This window comes from Globicephala melas, chromosome 1 (genome assembly GCF_963455315.2).
Source record: "Globicephala melas chromosome 1, mGloMel1.2, whole genome shotgun sequence".
NCBI lineage: Eukaryota > Metazoa > Chordata > Mammalia > Artiodactyla > Delphinidae > Globicephala > Globicephala melas.
The window spans coordinates 169,376,893-169,400,330 of record NC_083314.1 but is presented as its reverse complement, the minus strand read 5'-3'; the positions used below and the strand labels follow the sequence as shown (position 1 = coordinate 169,400,330).

The window sequence follows — 23,438 nt, the reverse complement described above, 5'->3', positions numbered from 1 at the left end:
TTTAGTATCCCAGTCTTGAAAAAGATGATACTGGGAAAAGTAGAGAAAGTAAGCACCGCTCAGCTGGGGCTTGAGCTGGGCAGTTTACCAAACTCTAAATCTGCTGCAGGTGGTAGTGGGAGCGCGTGAGGCAGGTGGGGAGGGAGGTACACCAAGGAATTTTGGAAGTAAAACACTTCCTCACAAAAGTTCTGCCATGTGTGGTTAAGAGCACCGTATTTCATTCCGAGCACAATACCAAGGTTGGTAATTTTTTTGAAAGCCAAATGTTAATCTCTGAAAACGGTCTGTTGGCACTGCACCTCTTCTTGAAGAAATTATGTTTTATTGGGATTTATGTCAGAAAACCACTTTCCTTGCGTACTGTTCTCAGAATTGCACAAGTAAGACCCGAGTGTAAAATATATACCTATGAATTTCCTTGATCCTAAAACAGCTCTTTCCTGATTTGTGGGCGATAGTACAAACATCACACCTGAGAGGGCCGTGCTGCTAGCTAGAGGGAGACTCACAGGGACAAATTCTGTGTGTTAAAGCCATGGAAGTATGAGCCCGTCTCCATAGACAAAACCAAAACCTTGAGTCAGTACATCAAGCTTAATTTTATTGCTAAAACTGTTTGATTCAGACAATTGCCATGGATGGTGCTCGGCACTGCCTCTGTCTCCATGAACAAACAATCAATTAGAAGCCTGCTCTTTAAATGCGTTTAATAAGACATGCCTGGTGTTTCCTAGATGCCTTCTAACTCTAATGGGTAGGCAGCAAGCCAAGTTCCCCAGGCTGAGGACTCAGTGTTCCCTTTTAGACATTCCTTACTTGTGGGTCAGAAACTTTGGGGCACATACATAAACACATTATCAATTTACCTATGTACAGACTGTTCTTTTAACCTCAGGCTCCCACTAGTTCTGCTCTGTGGGTGAATTCACCACTACTGCACATACTTGTTTATCTTATTCCTTAGATGATCTATTCTAGCATGTGGATTGCTACCTTGAATATGCTTAAGGTAAAAATCACTTGTTATATCTTAGCCTACTTTTTAATGTCTTAAAATAACATTTTTCCCAGTAATAAATGTCCTGTGTTTATTGTTAACATTTTGGAAATGAACTATAAAGACAACAAACATTACCTGTGATCATACCACTCAGAACTAATTACTTCTAAGACTTTTCTGAATTTCTGAGCATTTCTGTAATTGTTTAAATTGGGGTCATACTATATATACAGTTTTATAATGTGTTTTCTTCCTCACTAAACATTTTATAAAGAATTATCTTCTGGGGCTTCCCTGGTGGCACAGTGGTTAAGAATCTGCCTGCCAATGCAGGGGACATAGGTTCGAGCCCTGGTCTGGGAAGATCCCACATGCCGTGGAACAACTAAGCCTATGTGCCACAACTACTGAGCCTGCGTGCCTAGAGCCCCTGCTTGGCAGCAAGAGAAGCCACTGCAAGGGGAAGCCCGCGCACTGCAAGGAAGAGTAGCCCCTGCTCACCGCAACTAGAGAAAGCCTGCGTGCAGCTACAAAGACCCAATGCAGCCAAAACTAAATAAATAAAATACATAATAAATTAAAAAAAAGAATTATCTTCCCTGGCCATTAGATAGTTTTAATAGGTATAGTTTTTGTTTGTTTGTTTGTTTTTTGCGGTACGCGGGCCTTTCACTGTTGTGGCCTCTCCTGTTGCGGAGCACAGGCTCCGGACGCGCAGGCTCAGCGGCCATGGCTCACGGGCCCAGCCGCTCCGCGGCATGTGGGATCTTCGCGGACCAGGGCACGAACCCGTGTCCCCTGCATCGGCAGGCGGACTCTCAACCACAGCGCCACCAGGGAAGCCCAATAGGTATAGTTTTTAATCACTGCTGTATCAGTTATGAATTGGGTTCAATTGCCTGTAACAAAAACTTGAAATAATAATAATGTTGATCATGTTAGCTTACACTTATTACTGAGCACTTAAATGCCAGGCATTTTTCTCACAAAAGAGCAAGAGAAATGGCTCAAGAAGTAGCAGAATGTTACAACTTTCAGAGGTCATTCTGCTCATAGTTTTCAGTTATTTTAAGTCACATATATTAACCCATTTAATTCTCACTCCAAACCTATGAGCTAGGTTACTATTATTCTTTCCATTTTATAGGTGAGGAAACAGGTATACAGAGTGGTAAAAACAAATTAGAGTTTCTTATTTATTTTATTTATTTATTTTATTTACTTACTTATTTATTTATTTTTTGTATAATGAGAAGTCAGGAATAGGGAGTCCAGGACTGGTATGGCAGCTTCAGGATATCCAGACGCCTCCTTCATTCTTTCTTCTCTGTTATCCCTAGTGCTGGCTTCTAGACGCAAATTGCCTCATGGTCACAAGATGGCTGCTGGAGCTGCAGGCATCATGTCTACAGTCCAAAAAAAAAAAAAGAAAGAGTAGGACAAAGTTCAAAAAGCATATGCTAGCTGAATCACCACCCACCCCCCACACTCAAGGAACTTATTAAGTTGGAGACAGCAATACCCACTTATACTTAATTAGCCAGAACTGAGTCTTGTAGCCAACCCTATCATCAAGGGAGGCTAACCACTCTTATTCTCAACAAAATTAGAATTCTGTTTGTAAGGAAGAAGAGGGAAAGGAAAGATGTTGTGGATACATTAAAAGGGTACATTTCATTACATGGTTGTAGCATAATTGATTTATGTAGAAACAGTGATGATGATGATGATGATGATAATAAAAGCTAACACTGAATAAGAACTAACTACATGCCAGATACTGTATTTATCATTTTATCTGCACTATCTCATTTAATCATTTAATCCCCATTCTACAGATGAAGAGACTGAACCTTTGAGACATTATAAGGCTTTCTGACAGTATATAAGGCTGAGGGAATAAAAGGTAATTTAAGACAGTTCCTGTGTTTTCAAGGAGCTCTTAAGCTAGTGAGGTACACAGTATTTGTAAAATTGAGTTTTAGGTTAGTTTTACATGGTTCATAATTGAGTTATCTTAATTTTAATCAGATTAGTTTTATATCATCCAAGATGCCCATCAATTACTATCCAGTCCCAGAGAGTAACAATAGGCCGAGTAAAAAAACTTGTTTACAGGTATCTATACCTTTTATGAGTGTCACTGAGCCTATAGTCAGAGACTGTTTGAAGCACAACACACAAATAGACAAACATAGTTAACTTGACTAAGCTTTGGGGTGCCAGACATTCGGTCAAACATCATTCTGTGTGTGTCTGTGGAGATGTTTTGGGATGAGATTAACGTTTGAACAGGTAGACTGAGTAAAGCAGGTTGTCCTCCCTAATGTGGGCAGCCTTCATCCAATCAATGCAAGACCTGAATAGGACGTCTGAAAGAGGCTGTGTAAGAGGGAACTTCACCTGCCTAACTGATTGAGCTGGGACGTTGGTCTTCTGCTCTCGGACTGGATCCTGAAGGCACTGTGGCTGAGGCTATTAGCTAACAACACACGTGGTGGGGGAAGGTCACTCTTGAAAGGGAGACCTAAGCGGGCACACTTCTGTTACTGAACTCACGTTCCGAGTTCATGTGCCTGACACACAGTGAGGCCAAACAAACCGAAATGTTGGACTTTGGAGTAGAGAAAGGTTTACTGCTGAGCCATGAAAGGAGAATGTGTGGCTTGTGTCCCTCAAACCCTGAACTCCCCGAAGGGCTTCAGCAAATCATTTTTAAAGGCCAGGTGAGGGAGAGGGTGGTCACAGGGTACGTCATCAGCTCATGCACAATTCTCTGATTGGTTGATGGGATTGATCCTTAGATAGGCCTACATGCACATGATCATCAGGTAGTTAATTTCTTGCATTTGGTGGTGGTTTTTAGCATCTGAAAAACTCAGGAAATATGCATGAGATACTATTACCTGGGTACTTCAGAGAGGAGCTACAGCAGAGGATATGGGGGAGGGGTCTGTCCCAGGAAGGCCCCATAGGGTCCTGCTCAGTTACACTCACATGATGGCTAAAGTCCATGCCTTGCTTCATGCAGATCCCCTTATTCTGACATTATTGGGGAGCATCTCCTTCATGGGTCCCATTGGTCTTTCCTACTAAGGGGAAAAATTGGAAGAGGGAGGCTCTTGGGATGAACTACAGCTCCGTAGCTGCAGCTGCTCTTGGGCCACAGCTGACACCCATCTTGTCCCGCCTCCGCTATCCTCACACTCATGTCACTTCTTCAAATCTTGATGGCTCACCCGTAGTGGTCTGAGCCCCTTGTCACCATGTCCTTCTCAGGTCAGGGTTGCAGCACTTGTCCATCTGCAGTACAATTGTCAAGTAAGTGATATGAAGAGACCTGACTAGATCACCTGGGTTCTTTTTTCTTGGCTGCGCCATGCGGCATACAGGATCTTAGTTGCCCAACCAGGGATTGAACCCATGCCCCCTGCATTGGGAGCTTGGAGTCTTAACCACTGGACCACCAGGGAAGTCCCAGGATCACCTGGGTTCTACACGCATTCCTCTCAACCCCTGTGGTATCACAGTAACACTATCTCTTCCTGCTGAAGGGGTTGGTTGGCAGTTGTGAGGCATCGTATCCCGGGCTCAGCATTGATCTTTGTACCTGGCAGGTTGGCGGCAGGTTGGCAGCAGCTAGGTAGGTCAGTCTTGGTAAGTGGGAATGTACATCAGGCGTCAGAAAACTACAGCCCTCGGGCCAAGTCTGGCTTGCAGCTTGTTTTTGCACGGCCCATGTACTAAGAATGGATCTTAATGTTTTCAAAGAGTTGAAAAAAAATCAAAAGAAGGTTTATGTTTATTTACTTGTTTATTACCTGACTCCCGCTGCTGAATATGTTTCTTTTTATTTATATTTACCTATTTATTTTATTATTTATTTATTTTGGTTGCACCATGTCTTAGTTGTGGCATGCGGGATCTTTAGTTGCGGCATGCATGTGGGATCTAGTTCCCCCACCAGGGATTGAACCCACGTCCCGTGCATTGGGAGGATGGAGTCTTAACCACTGGACCACCAGGGAAGTCCCTGAATGTCAGCTTCTTAAAAGCAGGGACTTGGCTGTTTTATTCATGCCGGAACCATCTCGCATCGCAAAAGCACATAATAAAATGTGAATCTATGGAACCCTTGTGCATTGTTGGTGGGAATGTAGAATGGTGCAGCCACTGTGGAAAACAGTTTGGCCCTTCCTCAATAAATTTAACATAGAATTACTATAGAACATAAACATAGAAATACCCAGCAATTCCACTCCTGGTGTATATACTCCAAAGAACTGAAAACAGTGTTTGAACAAAAATTTGGACATGAATGTTTATAGCGGTACTATTCACAACAGCCAAAGGTGGAAACAACCCAAATGTTCATTAGCTGATTAATGGATAAATAAAATATGGTATATTCACACAAAGGTATATTATTCAGCCATAAAAAGGAATGAATTACTACCACATGGTTGAATCGGGAAAACATTATGCTAAATGAAACAAGCCAGACACAAAAGACCACATACAGTACTGCATGATTCCATTTATAAGAGATATCCAGAACAGGTAAATCTATAGAGACAGAAAGCAGATTGTGGTTCCTCCTTCTGGGGGAAGGCGGAATGGGGAGAGCCTGCTCAATGGGTATGAGGTTCCCTTTTGGGGTGAAGAAAATGTGCTGGAACAAGGTAGTAGTGATGGTTGCACAACATTGTGAATGTATTAAATGTCACTGAATTTCACATTTTAAAACGGTTAAAATAATAAATAGTATGTTATGTGCATTTTACCACAGTGAAAAAGGACATAAAAATTAAAAAAATTAAATCTATCACTGAATGTTTGACATTTGCATTGTTTCCACATTTAAAACTAACCCTGAGATAAATATCTTTGTACATTTTGGTTAGGACAGACTTCTCAGTTTTGAATCACTGAGTCAAAGGAATATTAAAGAATTTAAGGACTTGATAGACATGATCAAAATGCCCTTTGGAAATCTGTACCAAATTCACTCTTCTTATTCATTCAATAAACATAGAATAAACGTGTAGGGTTTATATTCTCTGCTAGAACTGGGAGTACACTGAAGAATAAGCCACAGTTCTCAGGGGGTTGAAATTTAACTGGGTGATACAGTCATGTAAGTAGCCAGTAACAATAAGGGATAAGAGATGGAAGTTTAGGGTGACACTGAAACAAAGAAGGAGGACTTAATTCCCTCTGGGTTAGGAAGGGAGATGATATCTAGGAGATCTAGGAGTTTTCCCAGCCTGGGTCAGCTACTCTCACCGATTCTGGACATCATCTTAAAAAAGAAGTTGCAATTCTTAAGAATTTTATAGATTAAAACTTTTACTTCTTAAAACTACATTTATTTGATTGTTGGTGAAATAAAGATTTTTTTCATGTTTACTGACCATTTCTGTTTCTCCCTTAGCCCATTTTTCAATTTGGATGTAAACATTTTTCTCAGGATGTTGAAGAGTTCTTTATATAGTAAGGATACCTCTGTTACAGTTATTTTCATGGCAAATATATTCTGCTAGTTTGTAGTTTGTTTTCAAATCTTGTGTAGGGTGGTTTTTAAAGACAGCTTTATTGAGGTATAATTTACATACCATAAAATATGCCCACTGTAAGTGTACAATTCAATAATTTTTAGTAAAACTTTTAGTAAAATTTAAAGTGTACAATTCAGTGATTATATGTGTATACATATATAGACAAATTCTCTCTATACGTATGCACACACATATATATGGTGTATAAATATAGAGTAACTATAGAATTGTGCAGGGTGTTCTAAAAATATGTATATATCTTTCACTGTATATAGTCATAGTGTTTTTATTATTATTTTTGAGCTCAAACTACTGTAGAGATTAAAAACACCAGTAAACAAGTCTTCAACATTCTTTTTGGAACCATATTTCATAATCAATTGTTATTTGTTTTCCTGTCTGGAACATCAGAGGAGGCACACAGTTATGGGGGAAAAAATCACATTAGATTTTTTCACATGGAGAGACCTTCCGCACGAAAAGCAAAGAGGCAGAGATTTAATTGTTTAGCCTCACTGCTGCTGTACTGGAAACTATGTGACTTGGTTAACAGGCAGCCCGCAGGCATGTGGGAAGATCAGAAGATTTGGAGCCCTCTGTGAGAAGCTGCCTCAGTTACCCAATCCTGATTTAGGGCAAGATGACCTCTGTTCTAGCACTGCCCTACGTTTTGACTTTCCTCCCTCTCCTGGCTCCACGTGCACACAGTGTCCCATTTTAAAGCACCTTCTTCTTTCTCTTTTTCCTTTCCTGAAGTCTGACTCCTTCTAGAATGCTCTTGGCTCAGTGTTACCTGTTGGAGAGGAATGACTTCTAGATGATTCCCACTTTTAGAGGGCACTTCAGCTCAGGTCCTTGCCTTGATGGTCAGAACATATCACCTCCAGGCATGCTCCCTACATCTCATCCCTCTCCTGGGATTTCATCTCCCTTTGCCCCATCCTGCCACACCCCGAAGACAGGGAGGCTGGGTCGCCCAGGTATGCCTTTGTCTCCTGGGCTTTTATGCTGTGAAGTCAGTGTCATTATCTCTATTTTCAGTTGAGGAAGCTGAGCCCAAGAGAAGACAAGGGGTTTTGCCAAGATCCACAGGTTAAAGCAGTACAGACATTGCCCTTCTTTGTTCCTGCCCATGACTTGTTTGGGGAATCCCTTGCTTTTCATGTCTTGGTAAGAGGCAGAGCCTGTCTCACAGTATAGATGCTTGTTTTCCCAGCCTCCCTTGTAGCAAAGGTATGGACCTGTGATCTAAGCTTCACCAATCACACGCCCCTTGTCCAGAGTTAGACAGCAGGCTGGAGCCACACAGGAGCAGGGACCACAGAGAACTCTCCCTGGTGGCAGTGGTGGTCACAAGAGTGGCGGAGACCAGTGCCCAGCCACCATGCAGCATTCTAAGAGGGGCTGCTCCTCTGTTGGAAGTGATGCGTGGAACCTGGGGTTTAAACCCTCAGCATCATGGGAATCTTGGGAGTGAGTGAGGTCCCCACTCACTATGAACTGGGCTATGAACTGTCATCTTTTTTGTTGTTGTTGTTGCAGTACGCGGGCCTCTCACCGTTGTGGCGTCTCCTGTTGCGGAGCACAGGCTCCGGACGCGCAGGCTCAGCAGCCATGGCTCACGGGCCCAGCCGCTCTGCGACATGTGGGATCTTCCCTGACCGGGGCACGAACCCGTATCCCCTGCATCGGCAGGCGGACCCTCAACCACTGTGCCACCAGGGAAGCCCTGAACTGTCATCTTTTAATGGGCCATATAGTTTTGGGTAATGAGCCTCTTAGTGTCAACCTCGACACACTGAGGATCAGAGAACTTTCCCACAAATTTCGGCATTGCCTAAGTGCCCTGATACCCAAGTACAATTCTGGGAGAAGGGGAAGGTTGTGGGCCTCTACATATAACGAAGATTATATTTTTTTCCCATACACATAGATAAGCGTTCAGAGCCAGATATAGTGTGACGTAGACAAATAAAGAAAATATTATATCTTGTATCCAGGTGTTATGGAGCAGAAAACAGCTGCACTTGGGAAATAATTCACGTTTTAATTTTATTTAGATCTCCTTTTTCCCCTACCCTCATAATCGTAGGCATGATGATTGACTATTCATACTGAGAAGGAAAACCTGGTCTGGATCTGAAAATGTTATGGCTGCTCATTAGGACATCCTCTAGTTCTGTTGACTGATGCTGAGTTGAAAGACAGGGTCTGTGAAGGAGCAGCCAGCATCTGTCCTTCCATTTCACCTCCTATTTGACCACAACTCTGACATCAGCCCTCTTTAGGAATGCAATGCTCGATTCCCTGGGAAATTCTGAAAGAGCTGGAGACACGAGAGGGAAGGAAACAAGGGCTGCTGATAACAGGCTAGTGTCTCAAAGCCTGCAAATCTACATGGAATAAGTTCTCAGACCTGGGATCTTGAGGCTGAGGGGGAAGAAGTACAGGAGTGCCCCGAGGGAGGCATAAAGAAGCAAGGACCACAAAGAACTCTCCTTGGTGGCTGAAGTGGTCACAAGAGTGGCCCAACTGTTTAGCTGGAGCCAAAAAGACTAACAAAAACTCAGAGAATGCAATTAAATGCTCATTGCTATAGGAATTGCTGGTACTTAACTTACCTAAAAAGGTCCCAAGACAGCACTCCAATTTGAAGTGAGAGCACAGGCCCACAGAGAGGTAAGCACATCTCTAGTTAGCAGCAACATCAGGATGGAAATGGGTGCGTGTTGACTTCTCTCTGGTGTGATTATGCAACGTGACTGCTGTTTCTGGTTAACTGAATGTTCCAATTACTTGTACGTGTTCACTGATATCAGAAAAATGTCAAGCTTGTTGGCAGAGTATGGAGCGTACAGAAGGTGTCGTGGGTGGTGGAGTGGAAAGAGGATGAGCTTTGGAGTCAGACGTGGCTTTGAATCCTCATCTCAGCCACTTTCTAGCTCTGGCTAGGAACCCTGGGGTAGTTTACTTAGTCCCCCTGAGCCTCGACTTTCCCATCCGAAGATAAGGATGAAATATTTATCCCTGCTAGGATTTCATAAGGATTAAATGTTAATATATGTAAAGTATCTTGCACATATGTGGTCAATAGTGTATTAATGTTATTATTCTCATTTCTTGCCCATGATTAAAAGTTAATCAATAAGAGAGTACTTAACTCAGTACCAGATATTAATGTCGTTTCATCTCTGCTGGTAGGGACCCAAGGTCAGGAAACAACGGGTATTAAGAAAATAAAAGGTGAAAACTTAAATATTGTCCAAATTGAAGAGCGTAATCAAGGCTGCTATGTTTGGATGTTCAGGTTGTCTACCACTCAACACAGGGGTACAGTTCACACAAACCCAATGTAGATGGTGCCCTCTGGATTTGTTCAGTACAATCTGAACAGTCATATGTGGTGGCTTTCAAGATAATAGATGATTAATAGTCTTCAATGAATAATTGGATGTTTTGTAAAAGGAGACCAGAAAGCAATTAAAGATGTCTTTGGATTTGGTGGTTGCAAGGGCCCTTGGGGATTATCTAGCTCAAATTCCTAATTTTTCAGATGAGGAAACTGAGCTCCAGAGAGGGAAAGGGACATGCCTCATGCAGGGCAGAACTGGGACAATAACCACGTCTTTGGTTCTTTGCTGATTGCCGTTCGTGTTGATGAACAACTTTCTTTGTTGGTAGGAGTTAGTATTCTGAACTACATCTTTTTTAAAAATATATTTATTTTTGGCTGTGTTGGGTCTTTGTTGCTGCGCACAGGCTTTCTCTAGTTGCAGCGAGCGGGGGCTACTGTTGATTGAGGTGCACGGGCTTCTCATTGCGGTGGCTTCTCTTGTTGTGGAGCACGGGCTCTAGGTGCGCGGGCTTTGGTAGTTTTGGCACACGGGCTCAGTAGTTTTGGCTCGCGGGCTCTAGAGCATAGGCTCAGTAGCTGTGGCGCATGGGCTTAGTTGCTCCACAGCATGTGGGATCTTCCCAGACTGGGGCTTGAACCCGTGCCTCCTGCATTGGCAGGTGGATTCTTAACCCCTGCGCCACCAGGGAAGCCCTGAACCACATCTTAAACTTCCGTAGAGAAGGAGGATTTATAGCTGCTTTGCTTCTTTTAATCTTTGTCAGGAGCAGACTCAGGATAGCTAAGCAGAAATTTGTTTAGCTCTGAGTCTTTGCAAGTTTTCTCAGGTCACAGGATTCCTGTTGAGCAACACCCTTGAAAACATTTTGTTTGCTTCTGCTTTGACTTGATATTAGCTGGCAAGCTGTGTGGTTTAGTAATACCCTCAACCAGGTTGCTAGCTTGGTAGTAATCTGAGAACAATGTCTCTGGAGGCCCGCTGAGCTCCTCTGAAGGTTGCTATGGAGAATTGATGAACTGCTCCAAATTATAATTCAGAATTAAACAGGCAGAGCCTTAGTGGGGCCTATGGGAGACAGCAGGAAGCTGATATCCGGCAGTAAGTGCCTTGGGCTTCCAATTAATAGTCGGCTATGTATTGCCAATTCATTTTCCCTATCCTCCACCGCCAGAAATCAGCCAGTAAATGGATAGGTTGGAGGCAATATGCCACTAGGTGCCATGGGGTTGCCAGGAAGGCTAGTTGGTCTCTATCAGTGGCATAGACTTGAGGAATTCAGAGAGTGGAAGAGTGCTGAGGGCTGACGCCTTTGGGAGGGGACTGTGTGGAGGAATTGAACCTGAGCCATACTGTGATCATTGGGTAGGTTTGGAGCAGAGGAGGTAGAAAAGATGAGAAGGGGAATGCATTTTAGGTGGGAGAAATGACAAGCTCAAAGGCTTAGAGGGAGAAATATACCAGATGTGTTTGGGAAACGACATATGGATCAATCTAGTTGGAATAGTGAGAAGTTACGAAAGGAAGCTTGGTCTAGCTTGGTAGGTTCTTAACCTCCAAGCTGTGGGGTTTTGACTTTACTCTGAAGGTAATGGAGAGCTATGAATGGTTTCTAAGATGTAGGCAGCATTGGTAAGTAACTTCAATTTAGTCTTTGAGTCTTTGACCTAAATATAGGTAGAAGAATAAGAAGGGATGCTGAATGACCAAAAGGGTAGATTATGCTGGTCATTTGCCTATTGCTCTTGGCCCTTATCTGCCTTTCTGTGCTCTGCTATGTATCAGAGAGAGACAAATGATACTTTCCAGACTCCCGAGCTAGCCGGTTTCTGTTTAGGTTTTGTCAACGAAAGGCAATGGAAGATGAAAGGAAGAGAGAATTGCCTCCCTTTCTGACTCTGGTTTCTTGTGGTGTCTTTGGCATCAGTGACAGCAGTACCACTGAGCAGTACGGCGTTGGTGGTGGTGACAGCATTGGCTCTAGTGACAATGGCAGCAGTGGATCTGGGTGGTGCCTGTGGACACAGGAGCAACAACCTGTAAGTGCAGGCTCCCGGGCTCCTGCTCAGGTAACTGGGCTCCAACAACCAACAGAAACCTTAGGGATACTGTGCCCCGGGCTTCAGGTAACATTTTTGCACTTCTAGCCCAGAGTGGTGATGGTTTCCTGAAGTTAATAATCTTTGAGTAATCGCCCCTCTCCTCTTCTGCTCCTCCATCTTTTCTAATACTCTTGTAGCCAGTTCCTTTATTAAATTCTTCTGTCTGAAATACCTAGAACTGGTTTGCTTTCCTTTGATTGGATCCTGATTCATACAGTACCTAGTATACTCTCTTCACTTGGTTTCTACGGCACCACACAGGGTTCCCCGCCCCATCCTAGTAGACACTCTTTTTCAATCTCCCTTGCTGGCTGATTCTCCCTCTTCAACTTGACTCTTCATATTGGAGTGCCCTAGGGCACGAGAACGGTTAATGACTTCCACGTGAATAGTTAATTTTCCAGTGATCTAAAGCCTTAACCTTATCTGAATACAGCTCCATCACCCAGGAGCGCGGGAATACTTTCTTTTTATTGATGGGGAAATTTCAGATTTCTTGCCCTAGGGACTATTTTATTCATACCATCTTGAGAGGTGATGCCACCTGTTGCTTCTACCTCTGAAGCTGAGGCTAATCCCAGATTATTATAGCTGAAGAGGAGTCAAAAAGGATTTGCTCACTCAGTAAAAAATAGGATTGTCCCCAGTAAAAAACCCACAGTCCCAGCACTGGTCATCTTTGCAGGTTCAGAAACTACTTTTTTGTTGAGCCCACCCTGAAATCTATCAAATTCGACAATATAGAGTATCCCAGTAAAATACTTACACTTTTCAGATGTTAGCAATATAAAACGTAAACCACCATTTAAAATAATGAATTACTGCTGATGGGCATTAGTGGTTTTAAGATAACTGAAGTATCTCAGCAATATTGAGTGTTACAATCTATAAACATGGCGTACACCTCTCTGTTTAATTAGGCCTTCTTTAATTTGTCTTGGCAATGTTCCGTCGGAATTTTCAGCCTTATGGTCTTGCATGTGTTTTGTTAAAATTATGAAAATGAATTCTACAATTTTATATCTAACTTTTTTTTCTTAATATTACTTTCAAAGCATTCTATCACGTCCTTTAAGGGTTTTATTAACATTTGTGGGACTTCCCTGGCGGTCCAGTGGTTAAGACTCCACGCTTCCGCTGCAGGTGGCAATGGTTTGATCCCCAGTGGGGGAGCTAAGATCCTGCATGCTGCGTGGTACAGCCAAAAAAAAAAAAAGTAATGGCTGCATAATCCAGGTGGCAACTTTTAAACCACTAATATTACTGGTTTTGCTTAATACCTTTCCTTAGTGATCATTTCATTTTATTTTTTAGTTTTTTTAGTTTTTGTTGTTGTCGTCTTATCGCACCAAGTTTTATAACATCAGTTTTATTGTATTAAGCAGGTCCAGTGTTGCACTGAGCCCCTTGAGGAATGCAGCCTAGAGTAATTGCAGGCTCAGTTCCAAAGCCAACACTTCAAATAAAGAGATGTTTTAGTGCAAATGTCAGTTTACCTTGAATATCTTCCTAATCATGTAAGCAAGATTTTCTTGCCAACATTAGAAGTATTAGTCCATGATCTCTTAGCTACTTCATTGTGGTTAAAAAATCTTCTACATTTTGACCACATCAAACTTAAAAACTTTTGTGCATGAAAGGACACAATCAACAGAGAGAAAAGGCAACCTATGGAATGGGAGAAATTATTTGCAAATCATATGTCTGATAAGGGGTTAATATCTAGAATAAATAAAGAATTCCTAAAACAAACAAACAAAAACCCCAAATACCCCAACCAAAAAATAGACAAAAGACTTGAATAAACATTTCTCCAAAGATGAATACAAGTGGCCAACAAGCATGTGAAAAGATGCTCAACATCACTAATCATCAGAGAAACGTAAATCAAAACCACAATGACATATCACCTCACACCCATTAGAAAGGCTATAAAAAAAAAAATAAGAAGGGTTGGTGAGGATGTGGTAAAATGGGAACCCTTGTGTACTGTTGTCAAGATTGTGCAATGGTGCGACCACTATGGAAAACAGTATGGAAGATCCTCAAAGAACTAAGAATAATACTACCATGTGATCCAGCAATTCTATTTCTGAATATATATCCTAGAGAATTGAAAGGAGGGTCTCAAAGAGTTATTTGTTCAACCACATATAGAGTAGCATTATTCACAACTGCCAAGAGGTAGGAGCAACCCAAATGTCTATCAACAGATGAATAAACAAAATATAGTACATGCATACAATGGAATATTATTTAGCCTTAAAAAGAAAAGAAATCCTGTCACACGCTACAACATGGATGAAACTTGAGAATGTTATGCTGAACAAAATAAGCCAATCACAAAAAAGTAAATACTGTATGATTCCACTTACATGAGGTATGTAAAGCAGTCCAATTCATAGAGACAGAAAGTGGAATGGTGGGTACCAGGGGCAGGTGAGCGGGGGGAAAAGGGGGGTTGTTTAATGAGTACAGAGCTTCAGATTTACAAGCTGAAAAAGTTCTGGAGATCTGTTTCACAACAATGTGAATATACTTAATACGACTGAACCGTACACTTAAAAATGGTTAAGATGGAAAATCTTATGTTAGGCTTTTTCACTACACACAAAAAAATAGTCTCCATTTTGCTATATTTCGAGGATTTTGTGGGGGAGCCCTACTTGTTGGGAGCCAAGAAGTTTTCGCCATTAGAAGATGGCCAACACCCTGCTTCTCTTCCTGATTTATGAGATAGAAGTTCGCGCCTAAAATGAAAGCCCGCGCACGCAGCACCAATGATGATTAGCCAAGTACTTCCCTCATTCTGAATCCCGCCCCCCTTTCTCTGCAGTGTATAAATACAGCTACCGCAGCAATAAAAGTTTGAGGCTTGATCAGGATTCTGTCTTGCCTCCATTCTTTCGCGTCTCCTGCCCTTCCCCCTTTTTTCAACCCCCACAGGTTCCTCCTCAGACTCACAAGGATTTCTCCTGCTGGTCGGGACTCCCGGGGACGCCCGGGGCCGTACACACCTACTGATTCAATCTTTACTCAAATCTAATCTTGAACTTAAATGTCTCTATAATACTCCATATTACTAGATAGCTGTGCTGAATTCCATCACAAAGCGTATAAACCCACAATCATTCAATCAACAAGCATTTAGCGAGCCTCTTTCTGGTATGTGAGGTGGGCATCTGTTACATTCTGGAGTTACAGAGCTGAGTAAACGGTTTTTGCCCAGGAACTTGCAGGCTTACCCTGTTGTGCTGTCTGATTCTGTCTGAAGCAAATCAGTACAGGCCATCCCTGACACATTCCTGGAGACCTGAATCATGTCCACTCCCTCTGCTGTGTTCAACTGCTGATAGAGTCCTGGGGACTAAATAGAACTCTCATGGGTCAGTGAGATGAGAGTGAGATGAGACTGTCTTCAAAACCCAACCAACTTAGGACAAGACTGACTTCTTCCAGAATGCTCTGAATTTCTCCTGCCCATCAGAAGACTGGTAAGGATGATTCTTTGCAAATATGTGGCCAGCTGAATCTGACCTTCCCCACAGCCCTCTGATCCTTGGTTTAATGCTCGAAATATAAGCCTCCCCATTATATATCTTCTTTCACACCCTCGTCTGCATTCTGCTCTGTGTTGCCTTTTCCTACTGCTTTGCTCCCCTAAAGCCTCCCACTGCACCCCCTGGAGCCTCATCCTATGCTAAGCAAACCCTACCAAGGAGTGTGAGCTCTTCATGGAAATTTCCCTCTACCTCTTGGCTAATAGAAACCCAGAGCTCCTCCGAGAGATTTCTCTGCAGCTCTCTCAAAAGGATACTATGCATTGCCCACATCTCGAACACCTGGGGTCAGAAGGTAGGTTAGCAGCCCTCCTTCCTTCCCAGGGCTACTTCTGAACTATTTCTAGTATGAAGGTCCTTGGTCCTACAACTACCGTATAACCTGGGAGCAGGGCAGTACACCCATCTCTGCCCTGCTCTCTCCCCACTTCCTTCATCTCCTCTCAGTCACTGAAAATTTTTTGGAGGTGTTATCATTAAGAATGTGGGCTTTGGGGCTTTCCTGGTGGCACAGTGGTTGAGAGTCCGCCTGCCGATGCAGGGGACACGGGTTCGTGCCCCGGTCCGGGAAGATCCCACATGCCGCGGAGCGGCTGGGCCTGTGAGCCATGGCCGCTGGGCCTGCGCGTCCAGAGCCTGTGCTCCGCAACGGGAGAGGCCACAGCAGTGAGAGGCCCGCGTACCGCAAAAAAAAAAAAAAAAAAAAAAAAGTGAACAGAAGAAAATAATTGTAAATTGATATATGTTCTATGAAGAGTTTGAGACAGAATGAAGGAGAACCATGATGGGAAGGGGGTTAGGGAATGAGGTGCCATTTAAGCTAAGACCTGAAGGAAGAGAAGGAGGATGACATGAGATAAAGCAGGTGGAAGCACTCAGTATGTGTCAGTGATGAGTATTACCGTTAGCATTGCTCTAGTCAGTGCCTGGCTCTGAGGCTTCCTGTGCGTTTTCGGTGTCCATGTACATGATACGTTCCACATCCATCCTGCTAGTTCTCTTTTCTTTTCCCCACTTCCTAGAACTTTATTAAAGAAAAAGCAATGATGGTAAATCTCTAGACCATCATCCATTTTCTGGGGTTTCTCCTTTGAAAATGTGACATTTGATTTCCAAACATACGCCAGAGCGTACATGGTTCCCAATTGTACTAAGCAGGTGAGAAGCTGAAATCCTACAAGGTTCGTCCTCCAACTTTCCCCAGCCTGTGGTCTGTCTTTGGATCAGCAAGAATCGCCTGAACAGCCACTCTGGCTGCATTCACTTTTGTCTGCAGCTCTCTGAGCTCTTCTATATGCAACAGAATTTGAGTAGCTTCATGGAGAACTGCATTTCCTGTGTCCAAACCAAGAATATGCTTGTCTAAAGCAACAGGCAAGCCTTCTTTTGTTCGATTTCCTCCAGCAACTACATCCTGTTCAGGAGGTCCTGGACCATAATGAGAATTGCCTTTTTTTACCTTGTTACCTTGTTACCAGGTAATCACTGTGACGCTGAACCCAAAGGAGGTTAGTAAAGCCTTTACCCCAGCCTTCCTAGCAGGATTATTTACATCCAAACTGATCAATGGCTCTGCATTTTTAGTTGCACTGTCTGCATGTTTTGCACCATCAGGTCCCAAGTCTTTGTATTTTTCAGCATTACCTCCATAGTCAACAGCTAAATCAAGAAGCCAGCCAATTGCTACTTGGCGATCTTGAAAAACCAGTTCATGGCGCTGAGATACCTTTCAAAGAACTTGGGTCAGTCACTGCTGTGAACGTTTCTTAAATTATTTCTGTCTTTAATCTCATAGTGTCTAGTTTTCTGGTCTTCGAGCCAAACAATTGTTTCTAAATTCTGTTTCATCTTTGCACTGTAGTTGGCAGGATTGCGGTGGTCCCAGCTTCTGGCTGTGGTCCCCCAGGCTTCAGCCAGGAGAGGAGAGGGGAAGAGGAGTGGGTGACTCAGGCACCAGCAACGTGGTGAGAGCAGCCTGTTGGTTCTTTGACCTCCTCAACTCCAGTGACCTTTCCCTCTGTTCCACCTTAGGTACCCACCATAATGGCCACAGCCTGGACCTTGCATCATCGTTTCTTAAATCTGGGACCACACCCTCTCATTCTTCCACATTTTTTTAACCCAGTTGCTCCCACAATACCTGTTCTTCAAATTTGTTAAAACTGCCAAGCCCCTGGCCTCTCCGTTGTCTCCCTTTCTATTCAGTTCTAAGGTTCTAAGTTCCTTTCCTGCCCAGGAAAGACTGAATGCCTTTACCACGTCTTTGCCAATCACTCCTCTTTTGCCCCACGGTCCTGTTATACCTGGATACTGTTGGTGTTTGTGCCATAACAAGGTCCTGGTCTCTCTCTCAACTGGGACTTCACTGTTGCCTGGCAATCTTTCTGTACCTTCCTGATCAGCTTTCTCTTTCATACTTAATTTTTTATTTATTTATTTTTAACATCTTTATTGGAGTATAATTGCTTTACAAGGGTGTGTTAGTTTCTGCTTTATAACAAAGGGAATCAGCTATACATGTACATATATCCCCATATCTCCTCCCTCTTGCGTCTCCCTCCCACCATCCTATCCCACCCTCCCTATCCCACCCCTCTAGGTGGTCACTAAGCACCGAGCTGATCTCCCTGTGCTATACGGCTGCTTCCCCCAAATATGGAATGCTTCACGAATCTGCTTCCCCAAAAATATGGAACGCTTCATGAATTTGAGTGTCATCCTTGCGCAGGGGCCATGCTAATCTTCTCTGTATCGTTCCAATTTTAGTATATGTGCTGCTGAAGCGAGCACCTCTTTCATACTTTAAACCTTCTTCATTCTCCTCAAATGTCTTCCCTATAGAATAGAAGGGGATATAGAATTTTTCATGTGTCACTCTCTTGTCCTGCCAACCCACAGCTGTATAGCAGAGGCTGCTCGAGCTCTGCCCATGTCCCCTTGGATTCCTTCGCTGTCTGGGGGCACACCAGCACCCCCATGTGCCTTCACTCCCCACAGCCAGCACCTGTGTCTCTTGTCTGAGGACTGCCCTCAGGCTGCCTGAATCGGGAGTATAAATACCCCCACAAACTTGCCCGATGACTGGGATGACTGAGCTGTGAGAGCTCCCCGGGGGGATGCACCCAAGTCTGGGTGCTCTTCATGGCACTTTGCTGTCATGGCATTCGTGCTCGGCCCCCTTCCCTTCCTGCTTTCTTTTCCCGCTCCCCTTCAGGTCATTCCTGAGAATGCTTCCTCAACTAGGTCATTGCCCAGGAATCCTCATCTCACCTGCATCTGGCTTTTCCTCTTCTCATGGAGGAAGAGATGCCTTCCCTTTAATATGTCCCCAGGTATTAGCCCTCGCTCCCTTTCCTTGCCCTTCTGAGGTAGGAGGTAGATGGGCTCCTGGGCTGGAGAGCTCGTGTTTGTCAAGTGCACTAAAACTGAAGCTTTGTTTTCCCCCAGACACTCCAAGGACAAAGCTAGCGGCAGAAGCTGAGCTCTGCTGGAATAAAGAAGGAAGATGACCACTGCTGAGGTCAGGGAAACTTCCCCGACTGCAGAGGAGCAGAAAGACTCCTTGGGGGTCAAAAAGGAGGGGGCGCCACCCCATAATAAGGGTGGACATACCGTCACAGGCCTCTGCTGTGGGATCCGTCTTAGCGAAAAGTTGAGCACACATGCTGGGGAGGATCCTAGGCCCAGTCAGGTGTGAAAAAAGAAACAAGATAATTGGCCAAAGGTAAACAAAGACCCAGAAGGACTGCCCTGTACAAGTGATTTAAATCACCTCTTTACTGTGCTCCTCATTAGGAAGGATGCCCACACCCTTTCTCTCTGGATGTGTATTTCAGCCTTGCTTCAGTCAAACACTTTCTCTGTGTGCTCTCCCACTTGTTGTGCTGTGTCTGCAATAATAAACTTTGTACTCCTTTGTACAGTTTCTGCCTCCTTGAAACATTCTTGCTTTCAAACCCGGCAAGAGCCAGGGCCACTTTACTTCCAGCCTCTAGCCCCTGGTGGTCTACTGGTTAAGATTCCTGGTTTTCATCCAGGCTACCCAGGTTCAATTCCTGGGCAGGGAACTAATATCTCTCTTTGGGACCGCTCACTGCAGTCTGGAAGTTCTAGATCAGGGTGTGGTGGTGTTGGTTCCTTCTGAGGCCTGTGAGGACAAAACCTGTTCCCTCCGTCTCTCCTAGCTTCTAACGGTTTGCTGGCAATCTTTGATGTTCCTTGGCTTGCTGCCTTTATCTTTACATGGCATTCTCTCTGTGTCCGAATTTCCCCATTTTAGAGGGACACCAGTCATGTTGGATTAGGGCCAATTCTCATGATCTCTTTTTACCTTGATTACCTCTGGAAAGACCTTATCTCCAAGTAAAGGCACATTCTGAGGTAATGGAGAAGAGGATATCAACATATAAATTTTGGTGAGACACAGTTCAAACCGTAATACCACCTCTATGCTCCCAAGCCCAGGTAGCTCTCCCAAACTATAGATACGCGTAGTCATCATCTACCAGATTGCTCCACTTGAATGCCCCACATAGCTATGTTTTCTGGATTCTCAGTACTTTTTGCTCTGTTTGGGGGAATTTCCAGCCTCATCAGTCCCTTTTCCTCAGAAAGGTGTTTCCCAGTCTCTTTTGTGGTCAGGCTTAGGCCTGTGAGCTATTCTCCACCAATGGGACTCGCCCATATGAAACTTTGATTCAGAATGGCACAATTTGAGGAAGGAGGCTTGGCGTGGAAACCATTTTCCTGGCAGTGGCAGAGGTGAATTGTTTTCAGGGATACAGCATTTTCAAGTTGAGCTGAGCTCTTGATGCACAAGTGATAGCATTACCAGTGTAGCGGTGGTTATAATCAAATGGAGCTTCTGGTCGAAATGCAGATGGCGGCATTAGCACATCATGGCGGCAACTGCAGTAGCAGAAGCAGCAGTTTCTTCATCAGGCCAGGTTTTTGGTTTTCAATCCTTTTCTTGGAAGCTTAATCTTGAGCCAGTTTCTTCAGTTTCACACAGATTCTGTGGGCTATTGAGATTGTTTTAAATACATTTATTTTCTCTGTAATCAGCCAGGATCAGCTTCTGTTGCTTACAATTAAGAACCCTGATGCATGTAGACTTTAGTATTTTAAGGTGGTTTCTGGAAGTCACAGGCCCTAATCTGTGGGATTGACTGAGTGGAGGAGAATGGTAGTTAATGAGGTCCCCACGGCTGCAGCCTGGAAAGCTGGTGAGCTTTGTTATGCAGTGGCATTCGATCAAACTGTTTTTTGCTACATGTTGGGACAGAGCCATGCCAATCAGGGCTAGAGGAAATGGTAGAAAACATTTAGAAGGTTGCTGTGTACTGATTTCCTGCCCCTTTTCCATTAAGGAGTATGTGCCAGTTCAAGGGAGAAGGTCTACCAGCGAAGAGGGCATTGGGCGTTTCCTCCCCCGCTCCAGCCCTCCCCCATCTTTCATTTTGGATTGTCTCAAGACAAAGACCTTTAAGTGAGAAGTAGGTTGGCAGAATACAGAGGTAAAAAATCAGGTCTTCAGACTTAAGTCTGTAGGGGAGGCAGAACTGTATCTCTATTCTCGCAGGGTCTCTGGCTGGGCCTGAGAATTAAATTGACTAAGATTAATAGGAGAAAAGCACATGGATTTTTGTGTGGACATTTCCCATAGGAAAATGAAGACCCCCCCTTGACCTCCGCCCCCTTGACCCCCCCATCTAAGTTTATAAACTTAGTTGAACAAAGAGGAACAACTGTGGAAAAGTAAAACATATGGGGAGACCAAGGTAGGATGAGTTGTTTTAAAAAGGTCTGTTTGTATAGATTTCTCCGGCTTCCACCCCCCATCTCTGGTGGTAGGAATGTGTCTTTCCTCCTGGCATCTTGCACTAGGAAGTTATTTATCTCCTGCTTTCAGGAAGAAAAGTGCAATGGGTAGGGGGTGGGCACAGGTGGTCAGAGTGTCCTTCCTGTACCTGCTGCTTTGCAAATGTCTTTAGCTCAAAATAATCCTTATGGCAAAGTAGCATATTTGGGGTTGGCATATTCTGCCAATTTTCAGCTCTGGAAAAGAGCTGGGCAAGATCTTTTGATGAGGGTTATTCATAGAACTGAAACAAATAGAGGAAGCCTGCTAAGATCTTGAAGGTTTGGATTATCAAAGAATCCCCCAGGCTGTTCAGTACAGCCTGTGAAACCCCCAAGGCATTGATGGGACCTGATCTATGTGAGCAGCAGTGTCTGCTGAAGCTTGACAGCCTCCAGGAAGGGTATTCTTCCCAGTGCCCGAATCAGGTGCAGTCACAGGGATAGGGATAGAGTAGGATAAATAAATGTATTTTAACAAAAAATTCCACTTAGGGGACTAAAGACAGAGAGGGAAATTTAAGGGAGTTTGGGAGACTGTTGTAGGCTAATTACCACTCAAGAAAAGAATCCAGTAACCTAGTAACAATCTATGCTACCTCGAAGGAAGACCAGGCACACTCAAGCCACAAACCTGAAACACAGGACAATAGATATGGGGTCTGAATCTTGTTACATGAAGTCAGGAAGTTAATGGTCCTTGAAGAGTAGCATTTCTGCCTGTAGCCAACATAGGAATAGAGGTGAAAGGGGAAAAAAACTAAGTGAAAGGAGGCATTATACTGAAACCTGAGATGAATTACCAGATTTTAGTATATGTTACCACCCTTCCGCTAATATACATGTGATTTAAATGGCGCCATGGCAGTCCCGGTTAGAACATATAGGGTTTAAGGAGGAACTAATGACATAAGCCTTGATATCTACACCCAAATGAGGAAGAAGGTGGTCTTCTCCCCCTCCCCACTTTTCTTTTGCTTATAAAAATAAAGTCCTCTCAGTCCTCGGGGTAGAGCCTTCTCACCTGCCCGCTTGTATCTCTCACAAGCGTCTCGTGCTAATAAACTTACTCTTTGCCTGCTGCTTTGCCTTCTGCTGAATTCTTTCTGCTCTGAGACAAAGAACCTGAGCTTCAGTAAGTCCAGACACCAGGTGAGTGGTTTCAAGTAAAAGACAGTGGGGGGACTTCCCTGGTGGCGCAGTGGTTAAGAATCCACCTGCCAATTCAGGGGACACGGGTTCGAGCCCTGGTTCGGGAAGATCCCACGTGCCGTGGAGCAACTAAGCCCGTGCGCCACAACTACTGAGCCCACGTGACACAGCTACTGGAGCCCACACGCCTAGAACCCGTGCTCTGCAACAAAGAGAAGCCACCGCAATGAGAAGCCCGCGCACCGCAGCAAAGAGTAGCTTCCGCTCGCGCAACTAGAGAAAGCCCAGGCATAGCAACCAAGACCCAACGCAGCCAAAGATAAGTAAATAAATAAGTGTATTAAAAAAAAAAAGACAGTGGGTTCAAGTTCCCTCTTAAGTCAGGGATCATGGGTTCAAGTCCCAATCTGAGTTTTGACTGGGTTCAAGCGCCATCTGAAAAGTGCTATCTGGTTTCAGTACGGAATAGCAAACAAGGAAAATCCTTCCAGAGGCCAGAACGAGGGCTGCTAAGGAGCTAACCAAGGAGTTCCACTGCCAGGACAGTGAATGCTCACTGTTCCTGCCCAGTGGGATTGTATGAGCACCAAGGACCAGTGGCAGCTGGGTGTTTGCCATGCTCCCCTCTTCCCAAAGAGGTTTGAAAATGTGATCAGTCAATCACTTGTATAAGTGATCACTTCAGTTATACCTATCTCTATTTATATCTATATCTACATCGGTAACTGTATTTATAACTCACTACTGTTGGGGAGAGAAACTAGTCTTTCAGCTTTAAGCTTATGGATCCTTGCTCAAGGGAAGCCACATCTTGACTCTAAGCCTCTAAGGATCCTGGACTTCTCACTGGA

At 43.9% G+C, this 23,438-nt stretch overlaps 1 long non-coding RNA gene, 1 other non-coding gene and 1 pseudogene across 2 annotated transcripts; 1 reads left to right on the top strand and 2 right to left on the bottom strand.

The window, feature by feature from the left end:
* Positions 1 to 10,955: 10,955 nt before the first annotated feature.
* Positions 10,956 to 14,788, top strand: LOC138842882 (uncharacterized). The gene is made up of 3 exons (XR_011377848.1): positions 10,956 to 11,015; positions 11,842 to 11,953; positions 14,662 to 14,788. It is a non-coding gene; the product is annotated as an uncharacterized lncRNA (long non-coding RNA).
* A 1,962-nt stretch (positions 14,789 to 16,750) lies between these two features.
* Positions 16,751 to 18,852, bottom strand: LOC115867004 (RNA transcription, translation and transport factor protein pseudogene; annotated as a pseudogene).
* On the bottom strand, positions 18,260 to 18,366 carry LOC115867325 (U6 spliceosomal RNA). The gene has a single exon (XR_004045061.1). It is a non-coding gene; the product is annotated as a U6 spliceosomal RNA (small nuclear RNA).
* Positions 18,853 to 23,438: the final 4,586 nt, after the last annotated feature.